Source organism: Danio rerio, chromosome 15 (assembly GCF_052040795.2).
Source record: "Danio rerio strain M-AB ecotype USA chromosome 15, GRCz13ab, whole genome shotgun sequence".
NCBI classification, from domain to species: Eukaryota; Metazoa; Chordata; class Actinopteri; order Cypriniformes; family Danionidae; genus Danio; species Danio rerio.
The window spans coordinates 49,827,501-49,851,098 of record NC_141035.1 but is presented as its reverse complement, the minus strand read 5'-3'; the positions used below and the strand labels follow the sequence as shown (position 1 = coordinate 49,851,098).

At 38.9% G+C, this 23,598-nt stretch overlaps 2 long non-coding RNA genes across 3 annotated transcripts; one reads left to right on the top strand and one right to left on the bottom strand.

The window, feature by feature from the left end:
- Positions 1 to 1,708: 1,708 nt before the first annotated feature.
- On the bottom strand, positions 1,709 to 8,652 carry LOC147840727 (uncharacterized). The gene is made up of 4 exons (XR_015510039.1): positions 7,466 to 8,652; positions 4,765 to 5,365; positions 4,402 to 4,722; positions 1,709 to 4,359 (listed from the first exon to the last, which is right to left on the bottom strand). It is a non-coding gene; the product is annotated as an uncharacterized LOC147840727 (long non-coding RNA).
- Positions 8,653 to 9,257: 605 nt separating this feature from the next.
- Positions 9,258 to 19,395, top strand: LOC147833791 (uncharacterized). Of its 2 annotated transcripts, XR_015510002.1 has the most exons (4): positions 9,258 to 9,283; positions 9,521 to 9,579; positions 17,133 to 17,267; positions 17,389 to 19,395. It is a non-coding gene; the product is annotated as an uncharacterized LOC147833791 (long non-coding RNA). The 2 variants fall into 2 exon arrangements; XR_015510001.1 differs by lacking the exons at positions 9,258 to 9,283; positions 9,521 to 9,579 and adding an exon at positions 16,868 to 17,000.
- Positions 19,396 to 23,598: the final 4,203 nt, after the last annotated feature.

Genomic DNA, 23,598 nt, shown 5'->3' with positions numbered 1-23,598 from the left:
AACTGCAGCTGTTCTTCCCGCCATCGGTGAACATCGCTTTAATTTCTAAAGCCAATCACAGCCCTTTCTGTTGAGCTGGTGAAGATAATAACCAGTCATAGAAACCTCACCTGTCAGCGCTCAAAAAGCAAGCGGGAGAATATTTACATATTCTACAAACGAGTTTATTTGCTGTAAATGCTCATGCTGTCTTCTGTGCATGTGTCGGAGTTTCGTTTGAAACATTCAGAAAGTGTTTTCGTTGAGCAGGTCAAATTAAAGGTACAGTTCATATATCTTACTGCTGTGATTCTTTCATATTCATTTCGGCTTTGTCCCTTTATTAATCTGGGGTCGCCACAGCAGAATGAACCACCAACTTATCCAGAATCGGATGCCCTTCCGGCCACAACCCATCCCTGGGAAACATCCAGACACAAACACTCATACACTACGGACAATTTAGCCTACCCAATTCACCTGTACCACATGTGTTTGGACTGTGGGGGAAACCGGGGCACCCGGAGGAAACCCACGGGAACGCAGGGAGAACATGTTAACTCCACACAGAAACGCCAACTGATCCAGCCGAGGCTTGAACCAGTGAACATCTTGCTGTGAGGAAACAGCACTACCTACTGCGCCACTGCGTCAACTACTGCTGTGTTAAAGGACTAAATTGTATTACAAATAATATATAAATAGGCGATGCAGTGGTGTCCACAAAAATTAACCCAACATTGGGTCAAACATGAACAAACACAACCATTGGGTTTAACAGTGTTATTCAAAATTAACTGATAAAATGAACCCAACGTTGAGTCAAATATGAAAAAAACAACTATTGTGTTCAAAAGTGTCATTTAATTTTAAAATATGAACCCAACATTGGGTGTAATATGGACAAACCCAACTACTGGATTAAAAAGTGTCATTTATATTTAACTGAAATAAATTACCCCAACATGGGTTAAATACTGACAAACCCAACGATTGGGATAAAAATTGTCATTTAATTTTAATTGAAAATTTATCCCAACATTGGGTCGAATATGGACAAACTCGACAATTGCATGAAAAAAAGTCTCATTTAAATGTAACTAAAACAATTAACCCAACATTGTGTCAAATATGAACAAACAAACAACTAGGTTAAAATGTATTATTTAATTTTTATTAAAAAAATAACCCAAAGTTGGGCCAAATATGGACAAACCAACCATTGCGTTAAAAAAAGTGTCACTTAATTTTACATGAAAAAATTAACCCAATGTTGGGTCAATTATGAACAAATTCAACCACTGGGTGAAAAAGTTTCAATTACATTTATGTGAAAAAATACATTCAAAGTTGTGTCAAATATGGACAAACTCAGTGGGTTAAATAAAGCATAACTTAAATTTAATTCAAAATGTTAACTTAACATTGAATCAAATATGGACAAACACAACTATCGGGTTAAAATAGTGTCATTTCAGTTTTACTGAAATGAACAATTAAGTGACAATTTAATAGAAAATAAAGCAAATGTTGAGTCAAATATGGAGAAACCCCAACAATGGGTAAAACAGTGTCATCTAAATTTAGTAAAAATAAATAAATAAATGCAATGTTGAGTCAAAAATGGACAAACCCAACCAGTGAGTTAAAAAAGTGTCATTTAAATTGAATTGAAATAAACAACAACTCAATGCTGGGTCAAATATGGACAAACACAGCCATTGGATTATATAAAGTGTCATTTTAATTAAATCAAAATGTCAACCTAACATTGAGTCAAATATGGACACAATCATTGGGTGAAAATAAAAGTGTCATTTAATTTTACATAAACAAATACTTCATTGACAGTTGAATTGAAAATAAGCCAGGCTGGTTAATCTTAATCTGAACACAAAAGAAAAGTGCAAAACATCATAGCAAACTTCCACATTACTTTAAGTCAATTACATCATTGAAGTGACATAATATTGTAATGTAAAACTTTTACAAGTAACTTTAATCAACATTAAATGGGTCAAATATGCACAACCAGAGTTTTTTGAGGAATGTTTTATACGAAACGCTACAAAGCTTTGATCATAACACCAAGCATCTGAATGTCATCTCTGAGACATAATATTGAAGATCTAGAGTGACAGATAATATTCATATACATTTTTCATGTACTGATTTACATGACAAGCTTTCAGAATTTCATCTCAGTTTCTGGCTTTCATCTTACTTTCAATTTCATCTTCCTTTCATCTGCACCAAAGTGCATATTTATATATACATAAACCGCCTCTGAAATAAAGTCCAGCTGTTTATTCCTGTATATCATGCTATATGAGTCATAACAGCTTATGAAACAAACATAATACAGATATGTGAGGATATTCTCCATTTAAAAAAGGGATGTCTCTCTGTTGTTTTAACCCAACGCTGGGTTGAATGTGGTCAAATGTCAACCATAGGCCAAGATTGGATCCTCGTCTCCAGTAACCTGACATAGATTATAAATTACTATAGTATTTTTTTATGTGGCGACAACCAATCTTTCAACCCAAGCTCATTCTGGAAACTTAGCCCTGCGGACGATTCTGGAGACCGCAATTTACGTGGCCAGAGGTACGTATGGCCGCGTTTAGTTTTTTTTCATCGAGCGAACGCTGCGGGGCCGGTGTGATGCCGCTCTGCTCTCCTCTTTGCACTCGCCGGCTGACAGCTCGCCTCCGTGTGGAGGGCTTTACCCTTCACAACCAGTTTGTCCGCTTACCTCACAGCGTTACGTCGGGGGAGCGGAGGCCCGGAGGGAGGAGGAGCCAGCCACGGCGAGTCCGGGGAAGAGCTGTTCCAGAAATCAGGTAAGATGAAAAACAGAAACCAAAAAAATAAAAGCGAACGAGTTCGCGACGGGGCGAGATCCGAAAACGTGGTCAAAATCCGACAAGGGCTTTTGCTTTTTTTTCTGGACGGCTTTTGCAAATCATCGCTTGGGTTTAGGGAAGGAGGAGGAGGAGCGCGGCTGGGTCGGCCGATTGGCCGCCTGGCCGCCCGGTCGATCGTATAGTCGTTCAGTCAGTCAGTCGGACGGATGGCTGCTCTTTTCACGCGAGAACAGCGCGGGCGCGAACGGCGCACGCTTCCGAGAGGTGTCCGAGACGCGAAAAAGCGTGCACAGGTGCCTCTTGCGGATTCACGAAAACAAAAACTGCTCGAATACGTACCTCCCGGGATGTATTTCGCGGTCTTCAGAAGCGTCCGCGGGGCTACGTTTCCACAATGAGCTCGGGTTGCAATCTTTGGCTCAAATCTGAACCAGTTCAGCTGACCATTTTTTAAATCCTTTTTTATAATTTTGTCTCATTGTTCGTGTTATTTCCCCGTCTGTATTGTAAATGTCTTAATAGTTAACATCTTCATCAAAAAGTAAGAGCCTGTAATGACCCCTGCTAACTCTCAGCTAATGTTTTTCTAATAGAAAGCAATAAAACATGTCATAACCTGCTGAATAATAACCAGCTTTCCTCATCAATTATTAAAATGCATAACCTCTGTGTTCATGCATGACTGTAAACCTCATGAATATGCATGTCTAGAAAATGCATATGCATTAATGTAGTTCAGCATCGACACGTAAAGCTACAGTGCTGCTGTTGTTTTCACTTTATCTAAAACGCAACTATATTCTTCAACCTGCGGCTGTGTAATACATCCACACGGTCGATGACAACGTTATAGATCATAGAGCATTTCTTTAATGCTAAGAGAAACACATTCAATAAAGCGTGAACTCATATTTTAAGGGAATGTGTGCTAAAGGCGCTGCTCTTGCTTATTGACCCGTCAGAACCAAAGAAATCTCTAATTTTTCTAGTTAGACTTAAAGGGGATGAATGTTTGATTTATGTGTTTTAATTTCTGACCATTCTCTGCTTCCCGGACAGTCATTTATTTGCTGAACAGAAAACAGTTTGCTGCAAGAACACAGTTGTTTATAATAAGCAAACATGGTAACACTGACAAACACATTGCTTTTTAATGCACCGATCCATTTTGATGGATTAGATTATTTTGCCTTTAAATAATGTGTTGCTCAGACAGTCATTACACTTTTAAATATTTGTTTCATTCAGTGATGGATTAATTGCATAATAAACAGCGTTACTAACAGAATAACTTTTTCCAGTAACAAGTCATAAAATACATGACTGTTTGCCCCATTACAATGCCATTACTGTTACTGACAATAAAATGCGGCATTAAATAATTGATATATAATTTGAAACTGAGCTCACTGACATGGTTTTCATCTGACTCTGTTGGCCTGCTCTGCTGTGCTTGAGTGGGGCACATAACTGATGATGGTGTGTGCGTAGGGGTGGGACAACCACATAACTGATGATGATTGGCGAGTGTATGTAGGGGTGGGACAACCACATAACTTATGATGATTGGCTAATGTGTGTAGGGGTGGGACAACCACATAACTGATGATGATTAGTGTGTGTGTGTAGGAGTGGGGCAACCACATTACTGATGATGATTGGCAGGTGTATGTAGGGGTGGAACAACCACATAACTTATGATGATTGGCTAATGTGTGTAGGGGTGGGACAACCACATAACTGATGATGATTAGTGTGTGTGTGTAGGAGTAGGACAACCACATAACTGATGATGATTGGCAAGTGTGTGTAGGGGTGGAACAACCACATGATGATTGGCTACTGTGTGTGTAGGGGTGGGACAACCACATAACTGATGATGATTAGTGTGTGTTTGTAGGAGTGGGACAACCACATAACTGATCATGATGGGCTAAAAACAAAGAATGTTTTATAATATTAATGTATGCAATTTAGCGTAGAGTAATATTTTCATTCATTCATTCGTTTATTCTTCTTTGGTTTAGTCTCTATTTCAGGGGTCACCACAGCAGAATGAACCGCCAACTATTCCAGCATATGTTTTACCCAGCGGATGTCCTTCCAGCCAGGCGACGCAGTAGCCCAGTAGGTAGTGCTGTCACCTCACAGCAAGAGGGTCACTGGTTCGAGCCTTGGCTGGGTCAGTTGCCGTTTCTGTGTAAAGTTTGCATGTTCTCCCTGCGTTCGCATGGGTTTTCTCTGGGTGCTCCGGTTTCCCCCACAGTCCAAAGACACGCGGTACAGATGAATTGGGTAAGCTAAAATTGTCCACAGTGTATGAGTGTGGATGAGTGTGTATGGATGTTTCCCAGAGATGGGTTGCAGCTGGAAGGGCATCCGCTGTGTAAAAACATATGCTGGATAAGTTTGTGGAAAAATGAATGAATGAATGTCCCTCTAGTCACAAGCCAATACTGGGAAACACCCATACACAGTCATTCAAACACACACTAAAACACTACAGCCAAATTTGTCTATTTGTCTAAGGTTTTTTTGACTTCCTGCTTTGCTACTGTTCGGACGTCTTTGCCCACTGCTCCGCTCTTCGCACTCTTGCTTTTATATCTTATACCCTAATTTTAACTTGAGCCTATCAGCACAGTGCTCAAACAACACGGCTTGAAGATCAGCATCGATTCTACAAACTTTCTGGAATATAGCTTTACTAACAAGAAAGGAATTACCGTCTAAACAATCCTCCCGCTACCAGCTATCAGCTGCTTACATTCCGGAGACGGGAAGACACGGCTGTGAAAATGCCTCTGGATCGGATTAATTCAGATTCTCACTGCTGTACAAACTGCCACAAACTTCTACAAAAGATTGCAGTTCTTGAAACGAAGTTGCTTGCGATCCGACCAGAACTTCAGCTTCATTATGGATTCTCTCAGCACACAGCCGGTGAGTCCCATAAATCTGTTCCTGCTACTGTTTTGAGCACAGAAAAACAGAAAAGAACTGTTGAAAATGAGCATTGGCATAAACAAGGTGCGAGACCAAAGGGTACTCGAGGGGTCAGATCATACGCTGCCGCATTAGCGTCTTCTACCCCAAATACAGCTCGGACTCAAATACAGCTTCAGAACAGATATGAAGTTTTGAGTAATATGGGTGAAGAATCCCCAAATGTAGTCAGACAGAGATTGCATGATTCAGCAACTAATTCTGCATGGAACAGAGGCTCAAGGCCGACTAGACAGCGGCATTCTGCTCCGATTTTACCTGAGATAAGAACACTAGTCGTAGGAGATTCAATAATCAAGAATTTCAGGAGCAGATCTACAATGACATACTGCTTTCCTCATGCAACAGTTTCTGATGTAAACAAAGAACTTGAGGAAATTCTGAAAAAGCACAAGACGGCAAAACGGATTATCATCCATGTGGGGAAGAATGATATTCGGAAGGAACAGTCAGAACTGCTCAAGAAAGATTTCTGTGAGCTCTTGGAAACAGCTGAAAGATTGAAGGTTCAGGCGTTCATAAGTGGACCACTCCCTGCAAGAGGGACAAATATGTTTTCACGGCTTCTTGGTCTAAATGTATGGCTACAGAAAACATGTAACAAGAAAGGACTGAATTTCATCGACAACTTCAATCTCTTCTGGAACCAAAGACAGCTGTTTACATCAGACGGCCTTCATCCAAACAAGCTTGGTGCAAAGGTGCTAAAGGACAATATTTTTTTCTCCCTCAATCATCCATCAGCTGTGTATGCCACTGAACTGAATTGCAAACACACACCTAGCAAATGTCCGGATGACCACAGGACTTCAAATCAGCTCCTGAGTGGACTTGTGGCTGACGAATCACCCAAGGACAGTGATAATGCCACGCAGCCAAAACACCCAATGTTGATAGAGACACTATCAGTTGCCCTCTGCTCAACACAGGCAGACTGTGACGCATCAGAACAGCATCAAGTCTCGTCACTCAAAAATGATCCTCAGGAAAACATATTTCTGCAGACAGAATCTCCAGATGCACAGCCTCTGTCACCGGACACGTTCTCATTGTCACAATGTTCACCACTCTTGGGTTTTTCAAAAAAGATGGAGGAACTGGTGTATGCTGGAACTAAACTTTCACACTCCATTGCCGCAAGCCCCCAGTTACCAACCAAAAAGCGGCCTGCTCCACAACCACCTATGAGCCCACCTGGAAGAGCCCTCCGATCACACCGCCAGGGCCCAAACAACAACGCCCCATCTTCAGCTGGTGAACACAAGAGCTCTCTGTGATGTGTGTCGGGGACCTGCTTAGATAACAGTGTCTTTATCAAATGTTTTCAGAACAAGCAGGAACCCAGTGTGTCTGCAGCTTTCTCTAAGCAGATATGTGTTGTGTTAAGTGACAGAAAACCAAAGACTTCATCAGGCCGTTTAGCAAATCATTCAAATCTGGTGTCTATTAAATGTAGATCTGAGACTACTATAGAAAAAACAGCATTTTTTAATTATTTGTTTTTATTTTTATTTTACTTGTTTCTTTTATTCTTGTTTATGTAAAGCACTTTGAATTGCCATTGTGTATGAAAAGTGCTATATAAATAAACTTGCCTTGCCTTGCCTTGCCTTACCCAATCCACCTATACAGCATACTGTGGACTGTGGGGGAAACCCATGCTAACACAGAGAGAACATGCAAACTCCACACAAAAATGTCAACTGGCCCAACCAGGACTCCAACCAGCAACGTTCTTGCTGTGAGGCCACAGTGCTAACCACTGAGCCCCCAAAAAACTAATTATTATTACCAATTTAAACACTTTACTACATATTGCCAGGTCTTCGTGTGATTAGTCTTCAAACGTGCTGTATGGACTATTTCGTAAAATATATGATAAACTGAATAATTTCGAACTCCAAGAGGACGACTCTAAATCTCCAAATCTCAATGAGGCAAGAAATTCACTGCAAGCCCACTCCCTCTGCCAAATGCCATGGGAAAACATCCCAGCCTTTCACTTTTACAGCTTATATTTTAATGGCTATCAATTAGTCGCATTATATTAATATACAATTACGTATGAGTGATGATTACAGATAATTTGAGAGTTTAGCTTCATTTGCAAGAGAGCATCATATTTTATTCTGAAGCCTTTGAATTAAATATAGCATTATGTTTAGTTAATTTCTTGGTGTATGGAGTTACGCTCAGTGGGAAGATATGCTTAGTTTTTAGGATACAGATGCATGACAGAGGACACTGCAGTATAACAAATACAATTATTGTATTTGAACAGCATATACACCTTCCAAGCATTAGAATTTGTGCTTTGATATACAGCAAACTGAAGTTACTGTGATATTCACAATTTAAAAGTATTTAAAAATATATTAATTACAGTCAGGCACGTGCACACATAGGGCTCAACCTGTGGAGGGCATATGCCCTTTTCAGTCTTGGCTAGAAATTGTCCTTCCAAAATTATCAAAAGTGCCCCCGCAACACATCCCCCTCCAGCCCTTCAGTAGTTTCGCAACAACATCGCTCTTGATTATGCGCGCTCACCACCCCCACGCTTTACAGTACGCGCGGCAACACTGCTGATCAGAACGCGCGCGACAACACCGCTGTTCCGTATGCCCGTGGCAACACTGCTTATCAATAAGCGCGCGACAAAACCCCCCACCTCCCCCCCACTCTTCAAAAAATTAATCCTGCACATGCCCTTTGGATGGTCTCTGCACGGGCCTGATTACAGTAACCACATTTACAAAATGAAAGATAATACAATTAAATTGAAGCAATATATTGCAAAAAAACAAAACAAAAAAAAAACAACCTACACTCAAAAAGTATTTTTTACTAACTACTACTTATTTAAAATGAGCTGAAACAACACAATTCTTAAGATTTCATTGGGACAACTTAATTTTTGTATGTTCAATCCACATACATTTGTTAAAAGTGTTAAGTTAACTTAATCAATTTGTGTCGGGACAATATGAGGGAATTGTTTGGAACCCTGCATTTTTTTTACAATGTACACCATTCCAACTACATTTTTCCATTTTTTCAGTTTTTTATGTGTATTTAATAATTTCAGTACTGACTAATCTAATGTACATGCACAAATATAATTTTGTAAAGCTTCCTATTAAAAATATGAATTTAAAAGATTTGTGAGGGGTGTACGTGTAACAGAGTTACAATTGCACTCTGTTAAAATTATAACATTTTTCAAATTATATTGTGATTTTTATTTATTTAAATATTTTATTTCATATTTGTGCATTTTATCATTTTAAGAATGATTTTGGAGTCATTTTCATTTATTTACTATGGCAGTGTTTAACCTGCACACCGCCCCTTTTTGTACCTCTTGTGTTGCCGTAGTTTGTTTTTTTCCCCTCCCACCCTCACAATGCTGCTGTGTATTGCTGAGGGTAGGTTGTGTAGAGCGTTGCTCCTGATTGTATTTCATATTTCTATCGTTCTAAAGCAAGTGTTTATAATTTTTATGGAAACTATATAACTTATTATATATTATATTATGTATTATATTACAAATATGCTATGTTTTCTATATATTGACAGAAGTGCTAACCGCATGGCAGATCGCCATTTTGTCTGCATGTTGCTTCAGTTCTCAGTGAGAAAACTCAATTATTTTGTGTAAATAGGGGTCGGATGTGCAGTGCAGGCAGAAGACAACATAATTGTGTTTAATTGTCGTCTCCAGGTACGTTTTACTGTCTTTTTGTTTTGTTTGCCTTTTGTTTTACTCAACGCACATTTTTTGTTGTCCACCAGGTGGCTCTGTTGTGCGTAGTTTTTGCACATGCATTTTTGTTTGTAGTTGAGTTTGGTTTCTAATGATAAAGAAATGTTCATTTTCTTGAAATTGTAGAAAAAAAGTGTTTTCCTGCACATTTTAAATTGATAATTTCTAAAAGTGTAATTGTGTATAAATTGTGAAAGTTATCTAATGTAATTACATATATTGTTAAGAAAACAATTCATTTGACCAGTCACAATGCTGCTGTGTATTGCTGAGGGGGTCGGATGTGCAGTGCAGGCAGAAGACAACATAATTGTGTTTAATTGTCTTCTCCAGGACTATATAAAGTGAAGGAAAGCAGCTCTTGGTGTCGTCTCAATTTCATTGAGTGAAAGTAGATCCGTTACATACACATATATGCTGAACACTGTGTGTAATCCTAAACATTTAAACTTGTTTAATTTTTTTTAAACGATATAAAGTTATTTTGGAAATGTTTAAAGCCTAATGTAACAAATGTAAGTTAAGTTAGTAAAGTTATTAAATGGAAATGAAGTTTTAATAGTTTCAAATGAAATCCAACTTAGTATGATCACTTGCTCCCGTATGTATTTTAATAAGTTAATTTGGTTAACTATTGGACAAAAGTGGTTTGTTCTGTTGCCAATGGGAAATAATTTCCCAAAGGGGCTAATAACATTGATCATTTCAAGAGTTCACACTTAGCTCATGACTTACAAAAGCATGTTTGGCATGCTGTCCCAGGAGAGAGCCCTGAGTCAAGAGATCCTCGAGTCCAGGGCTCCCTCCCTTTGTGAGGCGAGAGGAGATTGAGCTCAGGGCGATCTCAAACTCCCCTGCAGCTAAGGCTAAGGTGAACTTCCTGAGAGCAAGACGACTAGTAAAAGAGACGTAGGTTTAAGTGGTCTGTAATCCAGAGCGTATTTAGGCTTTGAGGAAAAACGGGAAGCACTGGGGAAAACGTGCCAGCTCCACTCAGAAACACCACATGCTCAATCCTCCGTTTTTACGTAAATCGTGGGCTCCAGAAACGTACGCAGGGTTACGTTTTCAGAATGACCTATATCAATATATATATATATATATATATATATATATATATATATATATATATGCGTGTATGTAGTGATATTACTGTTTAGTGTGTGTTATATATAGCCTTAAAATAGCTTTCACATACAGTGTTGTGTTCTTTCATTCAATTTATTTTCGGCTTAGTCCCTTTATTAATCTGGGATCACCACAGCGGAAAGAACCGGCAACTTATCCAGCATATGTTTTACACAGCGGATGCCCTTCCAGCCGCAACCCATCTCAGGGAAACATCCACACATATTCATTCACACTCATACACTACGGACAATTTAGCCTACCCAGTCCACCTGTACCACGTCTTTGGACTTGTGGTTGGAAACAAGTATATGGACTGAATTTAAACAAATGAAATGTAGTAACATTTAAATTAATTTTTTTGTTAAAATATTTTTTTTTATATCGACTTGATATGACTTGACTTCTGAGTCTCTTTTTTTAATTGCATAAAAGTCTGAGCTGCTTTTCCTATCAGCTGTGAGTTCATCGTGGTTTTGAGAGGAAAATGTCACGCGAGCATCACCTCCGGGAGCAGGACTCTGTGTAGAAGGTGACCTTTCTTCGCTCATCTAGAAACATCTGTCTCCAGCGCACTATCTTCACAGACACACGCTGCTAAAAGCTCCTCAATTAAGCAGATCCTCCACCCGCAGAGGCCTGAACACACGTCTGCGGGCACAAATGTCACAGCGCATCAAATCAACTCCACACATCGATTAAGCAGATCAAGAGCGTCTGCGCATCGATTCTCTTCACAAGATTCGCAACGGAAATAACTGTTATTTGTTATTGACCGAAAAAGAAAAGCCTTTTAGAGTCGCTCTTCAGAGGAGAAATGCCTCAGATAAAGCTTGATGAGTTCCAGAACATCAGCAACTGGTTGGATTTTTTCATCATTTAGTGATTTGTAGTACATACTGTAGCGTTTACGAGCCATACTACTGTAAAATACTTAAGTTTATCTATTGTGGTGACACACCAACTTTTGTAATTGATCTGTTGTGGTGGTTTTATAGTTGCTATAGTAACACAACAACTAAAGTATTTGATCTGTAGTGTTGATTATAAAGTTGCTATGGTAATGCAACAACTAGAGTAATTAATCCATTGTGGTGGTTCTATAGTTGCTATGGTAACACAACAACTATAAAAATTGATCTGTTGTGGTGTTTCTTAAGTTGCTATGGTAACTCCGCTATAAAAATTTATCTGCCGTGGTGTTTCTAAAGTTGCTATGGTAACTCAACAACTATAAAAATTGATCTGTTGTGGTGTTTCTAAAGTTGCTATGGTAACTCAACAACTATAGTAACTGATCTGTTGTGGTGGTTCTATAATTGCTTTGGTAACGCAACAACTATAGTAATTGATTTGTTGTGGTGTTTCTAAAGTTGCTATGGTAACACAACAGCTATAGTATTTGATCTGTTGCAGCGATTCTAAAGTTGATATGGTAACACAACAATAGCAACTGATCTGTTGTAGTCATTATAAAGTTGCTATGCTAGTAAACGATATGTTGTCTAAAGTTGCTATGGTAACACAACAACTACAGTAATTGATCTGTTTTTGGTAATTCGAAAGTTGCTATGGTGACAAAAAAGCTTAGTAATTGATTTGTTGGGGTGATTCTAAAGTCACTATAGTAACACAACAACTATAGTAATTGATCTGTTGTTGTGATTCTATAGTTGCTATGGTAACACAACAACTATAGTAATTAATCTGTTGTAGTGATTCTATAGTTACTATGGTAACACAACAACTATAGTAATTGATATGTTGTGGTGTTTTTAAAGTTGCTATGGTAACACAACTATGGTAATTGATCTGCTGTGATGATTGTAAAGTTGCCATGGTAACAACAACTATGTAACTGATCTGTTGTAGCGATTCTATGGTTGCTATGGTAACACACCAACTATAGTAACTGATCTATTGTGAGGATTCTATAGTTGCTATGGTAACACAACAACTATAGTAACTGATCTGTTGTGGTGATTCTATAGTTGCTATGGTAACACAACAACTTTTAATTGATCTGTTGTGGTGATTCTAAAGTTGCTATGGTAACACAACAACTATAGTAACTGATCTGTTGTGGTGATTCCATAGTTGCTATGGTAACACAACAACTCTAGTACTTGATCTGTTGTGGTGATTCCATAGTTGGTATGGTAACACAACAACTATAGTAACTGATCTGTTGCGGTGATTCTGTAGTTGCTATGGTAATACAACAACTAGAGTAACTGATCTGTTGTGGTGAATCTAAAGTTGTTATAATAACGAAACAACTATAGTTATTGATCTGTTGTGGTGATTCTATAGTTGCTATGGTTGCACAGCTACACTGCATAACCCAACCATCCTAGCATAGTGACACCTTGACAACCCATTCAGTTAGAGGATCTCTAGTTCAGGATATTTGTGAGTTTCCAGGTGTTAATGAACAAGCAGACACTTCAGTGCTGCAGGACGCTGTCGTCATGGTGATGCAGACCAGGTCTTTGCAATTAGTCTTGGTAATTAATGGCGTGTCATTAGTGTCTGCTTCACTGCTAGCCGCCAGCGGCCACATGCACTGTCATTTCTTACGTTCACCATGATTAATCTGCAGATGAGATGAATCTTACAGCACGGCTCTGGTCCTCATGCTTATTGGCAGATGAATTTGTTTAAGCTGGCAACTGCAACGCAGATCTGCATTTAGTAATGAGTCCATCTTCATCATCCGACTGGAGGACATCTCTCAACACGCTTTAAACCACAGCCGACTTATCATTCCTATGGAAAAAACAAAAATGATGAATAGACACTAAAGCAACGAATAAATGGATGAATATATAATATACAGTTATATAAACAGCTTTTATACATAATATACAGTTAGTTTCAATAGAAAAACATTTGTTTACATTAGCTAGTAAACTTTAACAAACAATGAAAAAACGTTTAATTCTGGTATTAAATTCAGCGTTTATGAATATGATATTACAAATGATATGTTGTTTGTGTTTTTTTTTTATTCAGGGAACCTAAACTAACATTTAAAGGTGCAGTAGGTGATCTGCCACAATGCTAGCCTGTTAGCATAAATCTCTGAACCCCTGCCGTTCAAAGCCACGCCTCCTGAAAACACAAGCGCACGTCCCTTAGTGAAAATGACAGCAGAATCCTCTCTTATGTGTTGAGCCAACGCTAAAGCCTGGTTTATACTTCTGCGTCAAGTGACCGGCGTCTGTTGGTCTGCATTAACACTTCCGAAACACTAGTTGGCACTGAGGTGTAAATGTTCCTCTGTGTCGAGTTTCTTTGCTGCTGTTTTGCTTTTCCTGAACACTTCCGGGATGTACAAGTGGCTCGAACTCGCTCATTTTGAGGCAGGAACCGGCAGACGTGCAACAACTTTAACCATGAGGTAAACACAAAACAAAACTTTCCATCTGGAGCTCCTTCACGGGACTCCAAAAACCAAACAAACAATTGCTCCATCAGGCTCGAACCATTCACGCGGCTTTCGGTCCCGCCCAGACTCGTCAGCTCTACCAAGCTGACCAATCACAGAGCTTGCGCTACGCGTCGTTGCGACATGTAGTTACATTTTAGAGAGAGGTGCCGGCTTCGATTACACTCATTAATACAGTCATTTCTAACTAACATGCTACTTCTGTCCGAATATTCCGAGTAGCGGTAAAAACCATATCTATATCTCTCTATAGCTCTGCTTGACAAAAATAGTTTCAAAACAGAACATCGCCTGTCTAAGAGAGCCCTGCATTCATAACGTCTTTGAAAAGCATCTGCAACTTACAGAAAGCCCCTAAAAGTTGTTGACATCCTCGGGCATTAGTGTGATCCAGGCCATGAAAGCTTTCCATTACAACTCAAACCGCAAACCTGTGTTCAGATGCACTATACTTTATGCTTCATTCTCAAACACACACAAACAAACACAGATGTTAAACTAGTGAAACAAAGCCAGCGAAGGGCTGAAATCACACACCGCTGTTATGTAATGAGATTTACACTGCGGTAATAACAAACAGAGCTCTTTCAGTAGAGGATGGAGCAGAAATACGGGCTTGTTTGAGAGAAATAAACACAAGAAATGAAATATTAAGTGTGCTTTAGGATCAGAGCAGAGCACAGAGAACTGTTATTGATGTGCATCATTAATATGTGCTGCGAAAGCTCATCATAAACACTACTTTCTGAAGAAACCTCAGCTCACATCTGAGAGCTTTTCCTCAGCTTTTCCTGCTTTGAAGCAGTGTTGTGCTTCCGGATGAGTTGCGGAGAAACACGTCTGGACTGTTGCACCAAATAAATCACCTCAGACTAAGAATATAAAGCCATTTAGCTGGCATTCTGAGGGTATTTAATGACGATTAAAAACACATTTTCATCCCAAATTCTTATTATTGTAATATAATATGTTTGCCTATTGAGTTTTGTCCTTATTAATTGCACTATATTAGTGTGTGGTGATAATGAGAATCTAATGAGAGTTATAATTGGATGCTTAAAGTTGGAATGACATCAACATTTACTCTTCATATTTGTATTGTGGCACTTATATAAACTATACTATCAGTCATTTTGGGCGGGGCGATGAGGCATTTAGGGTGGAGCTATCTGTCATTTTGGGCAGAGCTATTAGTAATTTAGGGCGGAGCTACCAGTCATTTAGGGTGAAGTCATTTAGGCAAGGGCTATAAGTCATTTAGGGTGCAGCTATCAGTCATTTAGGGTGGGGCTATCAGGCATTAAGGGTGGAGCTATCAGTCATTTAGGGCGGGGTTATCAGGCATTTAGGGTGGAGCTATTAATAATTAAGGGCAGAGCTATCAGTAATTTAGGGTGGGGCTGAAAATCATTTGGGGAAGGGCTATCAGTCATTTAGGGTGGAGCTATCAGCAATCTAAGGCCAGGCATGGGTCATTTAGGGTGTAGGCTTTTAGGCAGGGGCTTTCAGTCATTTAGGGTGGGGCTGTCAGTCATTTAGGTGGGAGCTATCCGTCATTTAGGGAGGGGCTATAAGGCAATTAGGGTGGAGCTATCAGTAATATAGGGAAGGGATATAAGTCATTTAGGGTGGAGCTATCAGTCATTTGGGGCGTGGCTATCATACATTTAGGGTGGGGCTATCAGTAATTTAGGGCGGAGCCATCAGTCATGTAGCGTGAAGTCATTTAGGGTGGGGCTAAAAGTCATTTGGGGTGGGATTATCAGTTATTTATGGAGGGGCTATCAGTAATTTAGGTTGGAGCTATTAGTCATTTAGGGCGAAGTCATTTAGGGAAGGGCTATCAGCAGGCTATCCTTTAGGGTGGAGCTATCAGCAATCTAGGGCTGGGCATAGGTAATTTAGGGTGGAGTCTTTTAGGGAGAGGCTATCAGTCATTTAGGGTCGAGCTATCAGCAATCTACGGCCAGGGAATAGGTCATTTAGGGTGGAGTCATTGGGGGACGGGCTATCGGTCATTTAGGGCGGGCTATCAGTCATTTAGGGCGGGACTTTCAGTCATTTAGGGTGAAGTCATTTATGGAACGGCTATTAGTAATTTAGGGTGGAGCTATCAGTCATTTGGGGCGGAGCTATAAGCCATTTAGGGCGGGGCTATCAGGCATTTAGGTTGGAGCTATTAGTAATTTAGGGTGGAGCTATCAGTCATTTAGGGTGAAGTCATTTAGGGAAGGGCTATCAGTCATTTAGGGTGGAGCTATCAGCAATCTAGGGGCAGGCAATAGGTCATTTAGGGCGAAGTCTTTTAGGGAGGAGCTATCAGTAATTTAGGGCGGGGCTTACCGTAATTTAGGGAGGGGCTATCAGTAATTTAGGGTGGGGCTCTCAGTCATTTAGGGAAGGGCTATCAGTCATTTAGGGAGGGACTATCTGCCATTTAAAGCGGAACTATCATTAAATTAGGGCGGAGCTATGAGATCTTTAGGGTGAGACTATCAGTCATTTAAGGAGAGGCTATTGGTCATTTGGGCGGGACTATCAGTAATTTAGGGAGGAGCTATCAGGTCATGTCTTGTGCCTGGGCAATCTTCTTTATTTTGTTTTTGTTACAATGCCCATCTTCCCAAAGGATGAAATCATGCACTGCCCTATATTGTCGTCTAATTTCAGGACCATTTTAAGGGGATGTACATCATGATAGAGGAAAAAGGACAATCTTAACTTCTGCTTCATGGTGACTGTAACATAAGGAATAATGCTATTAAATAAATTATTTTGGATACTGAAAGTTTGTATAAAGGTAAAAAGTTTACTAACTCTAAAAACATATTAGTATGCGACAATAGTTGCATGGTTAATTCAAATGTTTTCCCCCACAGTTCAAAGCTAACTGGCTGTGATGTTTGAATAAGAGTGTTTGTGTGTTTTCCAGCACTGACGTTTTACTCTGGTTAGGGGCTGGAAGGGCATCTGCTGTGTAAAAACATATGCCAGAGTTATTGGTGGTTCATTCTGCGGTGGTGACCCCTGATTAAGCAGATATTTAGCCAAAGGAAAATGAGTGAGAGTAAGTAAACGTCACATACAGCCCCAGAATTTTACAAACTTGCTATTTTGTTGCATCCTGACAATGCAAAATCCAAAATGAGTAAACTCTGAAGATAACTGAACGACGGTGTTGTGTGAAGCTGTTGTCCATCAGGTGACATACCGACGTGTCTCATCGATCTGCTGACAGAGGAATGAGTGATGTTGAGTCAGATCCGCAGGGACTGGACCCGCAGCAGGAGCCGCAGACACACCAGCAGATCCATCGATGGATCATTTGACTGTAGGTGAAGAGAGAAGAGCAGGACGAGCGATGACTCTCTGGAGAACAGCGGAGAAACACTGTCACGCATGACAAACCATAATAAACACACTGCTGAGTAATGCAGGCTCCATCAGCTTACACATCCCACATGGAATAATACTATAGTCCTTTACAGTAAATACTATAGCACTTTTATAATTATACTACAGTAAAACACTTGAATTGACCTGTTGTGGTGATTCTATAGCTGCTATGGCAACACAACAACTATAGTAATTGATCTATTGTGGTGATTCTAAAGTTGCTATGGTAACACAACAACAACAACAACAGTAATTGATTTGCTGTGGTGATTCTACAGTCGCTATGGTAATATGACAACTACGATGATTGATCTGTTGTGGTGATTCTATAGTTGCTATGGTAACATAACGACAACAGTAATCGATATGCTGTGGTGATTCTTCAGCTGCTATGGTAACACAACAACTATAGTAATTGATCTATTGTGGTGATTCTAAAGTTGCTATGGTAACACAACAACAACAACAACAGTAATTGATTTGCTGTGGTGATTCTACAGTCGCTATGGTAATATGACAACTACGATGATTGATCTGTTGTGGTGATTCTATAGTTGCTATGGTAACATAACGACAACAGTAATCGATATGCTGTGGTGATTCTTCAGCTGCTATGGTAACACAACAACTATAGTAATTGATCTGTTTTGGTGATCCTATATTTGCTATCGTAACAGAACAGCTACAAGGATTGATCTGTTGTGGCGATTTTATAGTTGCTATGGTAACACAACAACAACAGTACTAGATCTGTTGTGATGATTCTATAGTTGCTATGGTAATACAAAAACAACAACGGTAATTGATCTGCTGTGGTGATTCTGCAGTTGCTATGGTAACAATGACAACAGTAAACGATCTGCCGTGGTGATTCTACAGTTGCTATGGTAACACAACAACTGTAGTTATTGATCTGTTGTGGTAATTCTATAGTTGCTATAGTAACACAACAACAACAGCAATTGATCTTTTGTGGTGATTCTGTAGTAGCTATGGTAACACAACAACTATAGTAATTCATTGCTGTGGCAATTATACAGTAGCTATGAAACAACAACAACAACAACAATTGATCTGTTGTGATAAGTCTATAGTTGCTATGGTAACACAACAGCTACAATGATTGATCTGTTGTGATGATTCTATAGTTGCGATGCCAACACAACAGCTATTGTAATTGATCTGTTGTGATAATTTTATAGTTGCTATGGTAACTCAACAAAGACAATGATTGATCTGTTGTTGTAATTCTATAGTTGCTATGGTAACATGACAACTACAATGATTGATCTGTTGTGGTGATTCTATAGTTGCTATGGTTACATTACGACAACAGTATCGATCTGCTATGGTGATTTTACAGTTGCTATGGCAACACAACAACTATTGTAATTGATCTGTTGTGGGGATTCTATAGTTGATATGGTAATACAACAACAACAACAACAACAGTAATTGATCTGCTGTGGTGATTCTGTAGTTGCTATGGTAACATAACGACACCAGTATTGATCTGCTATGGTGATTTTACAGTTGCTATAGCAACACAACAACTATTGTAATTGATCTGTTGTGGGAATTCTATAGTTGCTATGCTAACACAACAAAAACAACAACAGTAGTTGATCTGTTGTGGTGATTCTACAGTTGCTATGGTAACACAACAACTACCGTAATTCATAAGTTGTAGTGATTCTATAGTTGCTATGAAGACAACTATAGTGTGTGGATTTTTTAAACAAATAATAAATAAATAGCTTAAATTAAATATTTAAAAATAAACAAATATTGAACATTTATTGTTTTTCTACTTTTGTGCTTTCCCTTATTTCAAGAGTTGACACTTAGACATTGCTTGACACTATTGGCAGATTTGGAATGCGGTCCCAGGAGAGAACTCTGAGCTCGGAGATAATTGAGCCCAGGGCTACCGCCTGGTTAATGAGAATGTATGGGAGTACGAGATCAGGTAGTTCTCGAGAGCTCCCCCTGGTAAAGAAGGAAAGGGGGAGATAGAGTGGATCAAGGGGGTTTCTTCGGAAAACGAAGACTATGGAGTAGTATTAGCCAGGCTACTTATAGTGAGCTTGGATTAATCTGATTGGCTTGATAATGTTTACAGATGAGAGACCAGCTGCGATCAATCATATCAAGCGCTCCTCTCGAAGTTAGTTTGTGAAACTGTACTTGACGTCACACATAGTGTTGCAAAGTTCACAATTTTCCAGCAGATTTGGACTACTTTTGATATGTGTCTGACACCCCGTACATGTCATGTTTAAAATCTATTAACCAATGGTGAATGCCCATTGGGCTAGTTTAAGGGTATTTTTAATTGGCCATTGGGTTAATTTTGTTGTGAAAACCTGGCAACCCTGGTCACATATAATAGAGTAGGATAACATTGTGATATTTTGGCAGACGCTAATAAAAATATCTTAATATTTTGCAAATAAGACATTCTAAACATTAGTATATATATATATATATATATATATATATATATATATATATATATATATATATATATATATATATATATATATATATTTATATATATATATATATATATATATATATATATATACTTATTATATATACTCCCGCCCCAACAAAATTTTCTTCCACACTTGCACTGTTTATTTAGTTTATGAATGCAACATTTCGATGTGCATGCAGGTGGTTTTTGCATAGAGTGATTGACAGTGTGCACCACGACCCAGTGGTTTCTGCATCTGCGTGCTCACGCTCTGGTCTGCTGGTCAAAGCAATTAAAAAAAACATGGCTTTAATTATCATACCTGGCAGGATGAGACATGCATGAGTGGATGGAAATGCAGCGGAACGAAGCTCCAGGAAACACTGACCAAAATCTGCAGTCCAGCCACAGCACGGATTTACTCAAGTCCTATTTAAGAACTTCAATCACAAACATGTTTGTCCGGCTTCAGTTTATCTACCGATGTTTGTGTGTTTTCCATTCCCGAGGCTTATATGAAATTGTGTCAGTGCACGGTTGCAAGGCTTTACTAGTAAAGGTAGATTTAGAAAGGAAAGGCATTTATATTAAACTCTCAGTGTGTTGCCGAAGCATGAACGATGAAGCAAATCAAAGCCGAACGCACAGCGAGACTCAGAAATATCACTGTTTTAAAAACACTCTCCTCAAAGGTTGTTTGCAGTACAATGGCCAATCACTTCAGTCCTCCTCCAGTCATGATTCCCCTTAAAGAGATTATTATTCTCCGTCTAAATGTGGTAATATATGTTAAATTAGATTTGCTATATATTGGCTCTCATGATTCAGAGTGTGTGTGGATGTGAAACAGCCTGGTTGAAGCTGAAAATGTGGGTTTCTGTCATGCAAAAAGGTACACAGGGTTCTTACAGCTTTTCCAAAGTTCAATATAAAGACTTTTTCCAAGCACTTTCCAGATGCATTTTCAAACTTTTTCAGCACTTTACAAGTGGGGCGCATTACATATTTTCATAGTCCTTGAAATTATACAATTTATTATACTTTTCTATGGTATAGTATAACATAGCATATTATAGTATAGTATAGTATAGTATAGTATAGTATAGTATAGTGAAGGGATCAAGTACATCAAAGAGGTTGTTATTGCAGAATAAAGCCTGAAGTGACTGAATGGTTTTATTCTGCAATAACCACCTGGATGCACTTTATCCAACTTATTACAAAAATACTTGACAAAAAATGCTGTTCTGAGTCGTAATATTTTTTAAAATCTTTAATTAAATGCAAAGCTGACAGAAACTAAAACTGCTGATGGAGTATAAAATAACCTGCAAATTGTTCAGACACTAGATGGAGACAGTCAAAACACTAAGCTGCCAGAAACTAAAAAAAGCTGATGAAGTATACACTAACCTGGACATTATTCAGACACTAGATGGAGCCAAACAGTCAAAAACACAACAGAAACTAAAACAGCTGATGGAGTATACACTAACCTGCGCATTATTCAGACACTAGATGGAGCCAAACAGTCAAAAACACAACAGAAACTAAAACAGCTGATGAAGTATACACTAACCTGCACATTATTCAGACACTAGATGGAGACAAACAGTCAAAAACACAAAAGAAACTAAAACAGCTGATGGAGTATACACTAACCTGCACATTATTCAGACACTAGATGGAGCCAAACAGTCAAAAACACAACAGAAACTAAAACAGCTGATGGAGTATACACTAACCTGTGCATTATTCAGACACTAGATGGAGCCAAATAGTCAAAAACACAACAGAAACTAAAACAGCTGATGAAGTATACACTAACCCAGGGGTTCCCAAACTTTTCAGCTCGCGACCCCCAATATAACAATGCCAGTGACTCTCGACCCCCAATATCCTCTGAGGTGATTATAAATACAGAAACCTTGCATGCAATGGCGCACACACACCAATAAACCAAAGTCTATTCTTCATTTTATTTTTTTTTTTAAATGTATGTCGGTGCTGTAAATGTGCCAGAAAGTTTAACCTGGTCTTATAAAACCAATCTGCTGCATCTGACGCTATTACTGAGTCTTTAATATAATGTAATTACCTGAGGGGTCGCAATCCAATAGAACTAGTAACTATAAGCTTATAAAGTTACTATTTACAGAAGTGTATATAGTAACTGTAAACAACATTTTTTTAAATAGGTTATGGATTAAAATGTTAATTCTTATGGTTTAATAAAAATAAATAGATTTTTGGAAATCACCAGGCGACCCCCCCTTCATTGGCCTGCGACCCCTCGGGGGGTCCCGACCCCCACTTTGAGAACCACTGCACTAACCTGCGCATTATTCAGAAACTAGATGGAGCCAAACAGTCAAAAACACAACAGAAACTAAAACAGCTGATGGAGTATACACTAACCTGCGCATTATTCAGACACTAGATGGAGCCAAACAGTCAAAAACACAACAAACTAAAACAGCTGATGGAGTATACACTAACCTGCGCATTATTCAGACACTAGATAGAGCCAAACAGTCAAAAACACAACAGAAACTAAAACAGCTGGTGGAGTATACACTAACCTGCGCATTATTCAGACACTAGATGGAGACAAACAGTCAAAAACACAACAGAAACTAAAACAGCTGATAGAGTATACACTAACCTGCGCATTATTCAGACACTAGATGGAGACAAACAGTCAAAAACACAACAGAAACTAAAACAGCTGATGGAGTATACACTAACCTGCACATTATTCAGTCACTAGATGCAGCCAAACAGTCAAAAACACAACAGAAACTAAAACAGCTGATGGAGTATACACTAACCTGAGCATTATTCAGACACTAGATGGAGACTGTCAAAAACACAAAGCTGACAGACACTAAAACAGCTGATGGAGTATACACTAACCTGCACATTATTCAGACACTAGATGGCGTGTCTGAAAGTGATGGGGTGTCAAGCTGATTTGCATTCGATGTATATCAAGTCGTTACTGTAGTCTAATTACGAGTATTTTAAAAATCTAGTACTCTAATATTTAATTGTTAGAATCTGATTGCATAATTTTGATTACACTTAATCTGCTCTGCATGACACTATCTGCAGACTGTGATTTGTGTAAAAGCATGTGTTTCCATCAGTCCAATGTGAATATATTAATGTGATGTTTCTATTAGCTGCGGATTTGGACTCCTGCAAACTGAACTATTTGCTCATCGGGTCTAAAGGGAGAGAAAAGCATCTGCTGAGCAGGCAGAAGCAGAGCCGCAGGGGTCAGATCATTATCATTAATGCATCTGATTATCATTTTAATTAGTGGAGAATTCAATTAGTAGAGGTCCGGCTCGGGCTGCGGTCCCAATGTCTGTCCGTGTGGACTCGAGTGAGTGTGTGTGAATGTCTGTGGTTTCAACATATCTGAGTAAATTTAACAAAAGAATCATTCAGTTTACTTTAGCTTAGTTCCTTATTTATCAAGGATCGGCACAGTGGAATGAACCACCAACTATTTCAG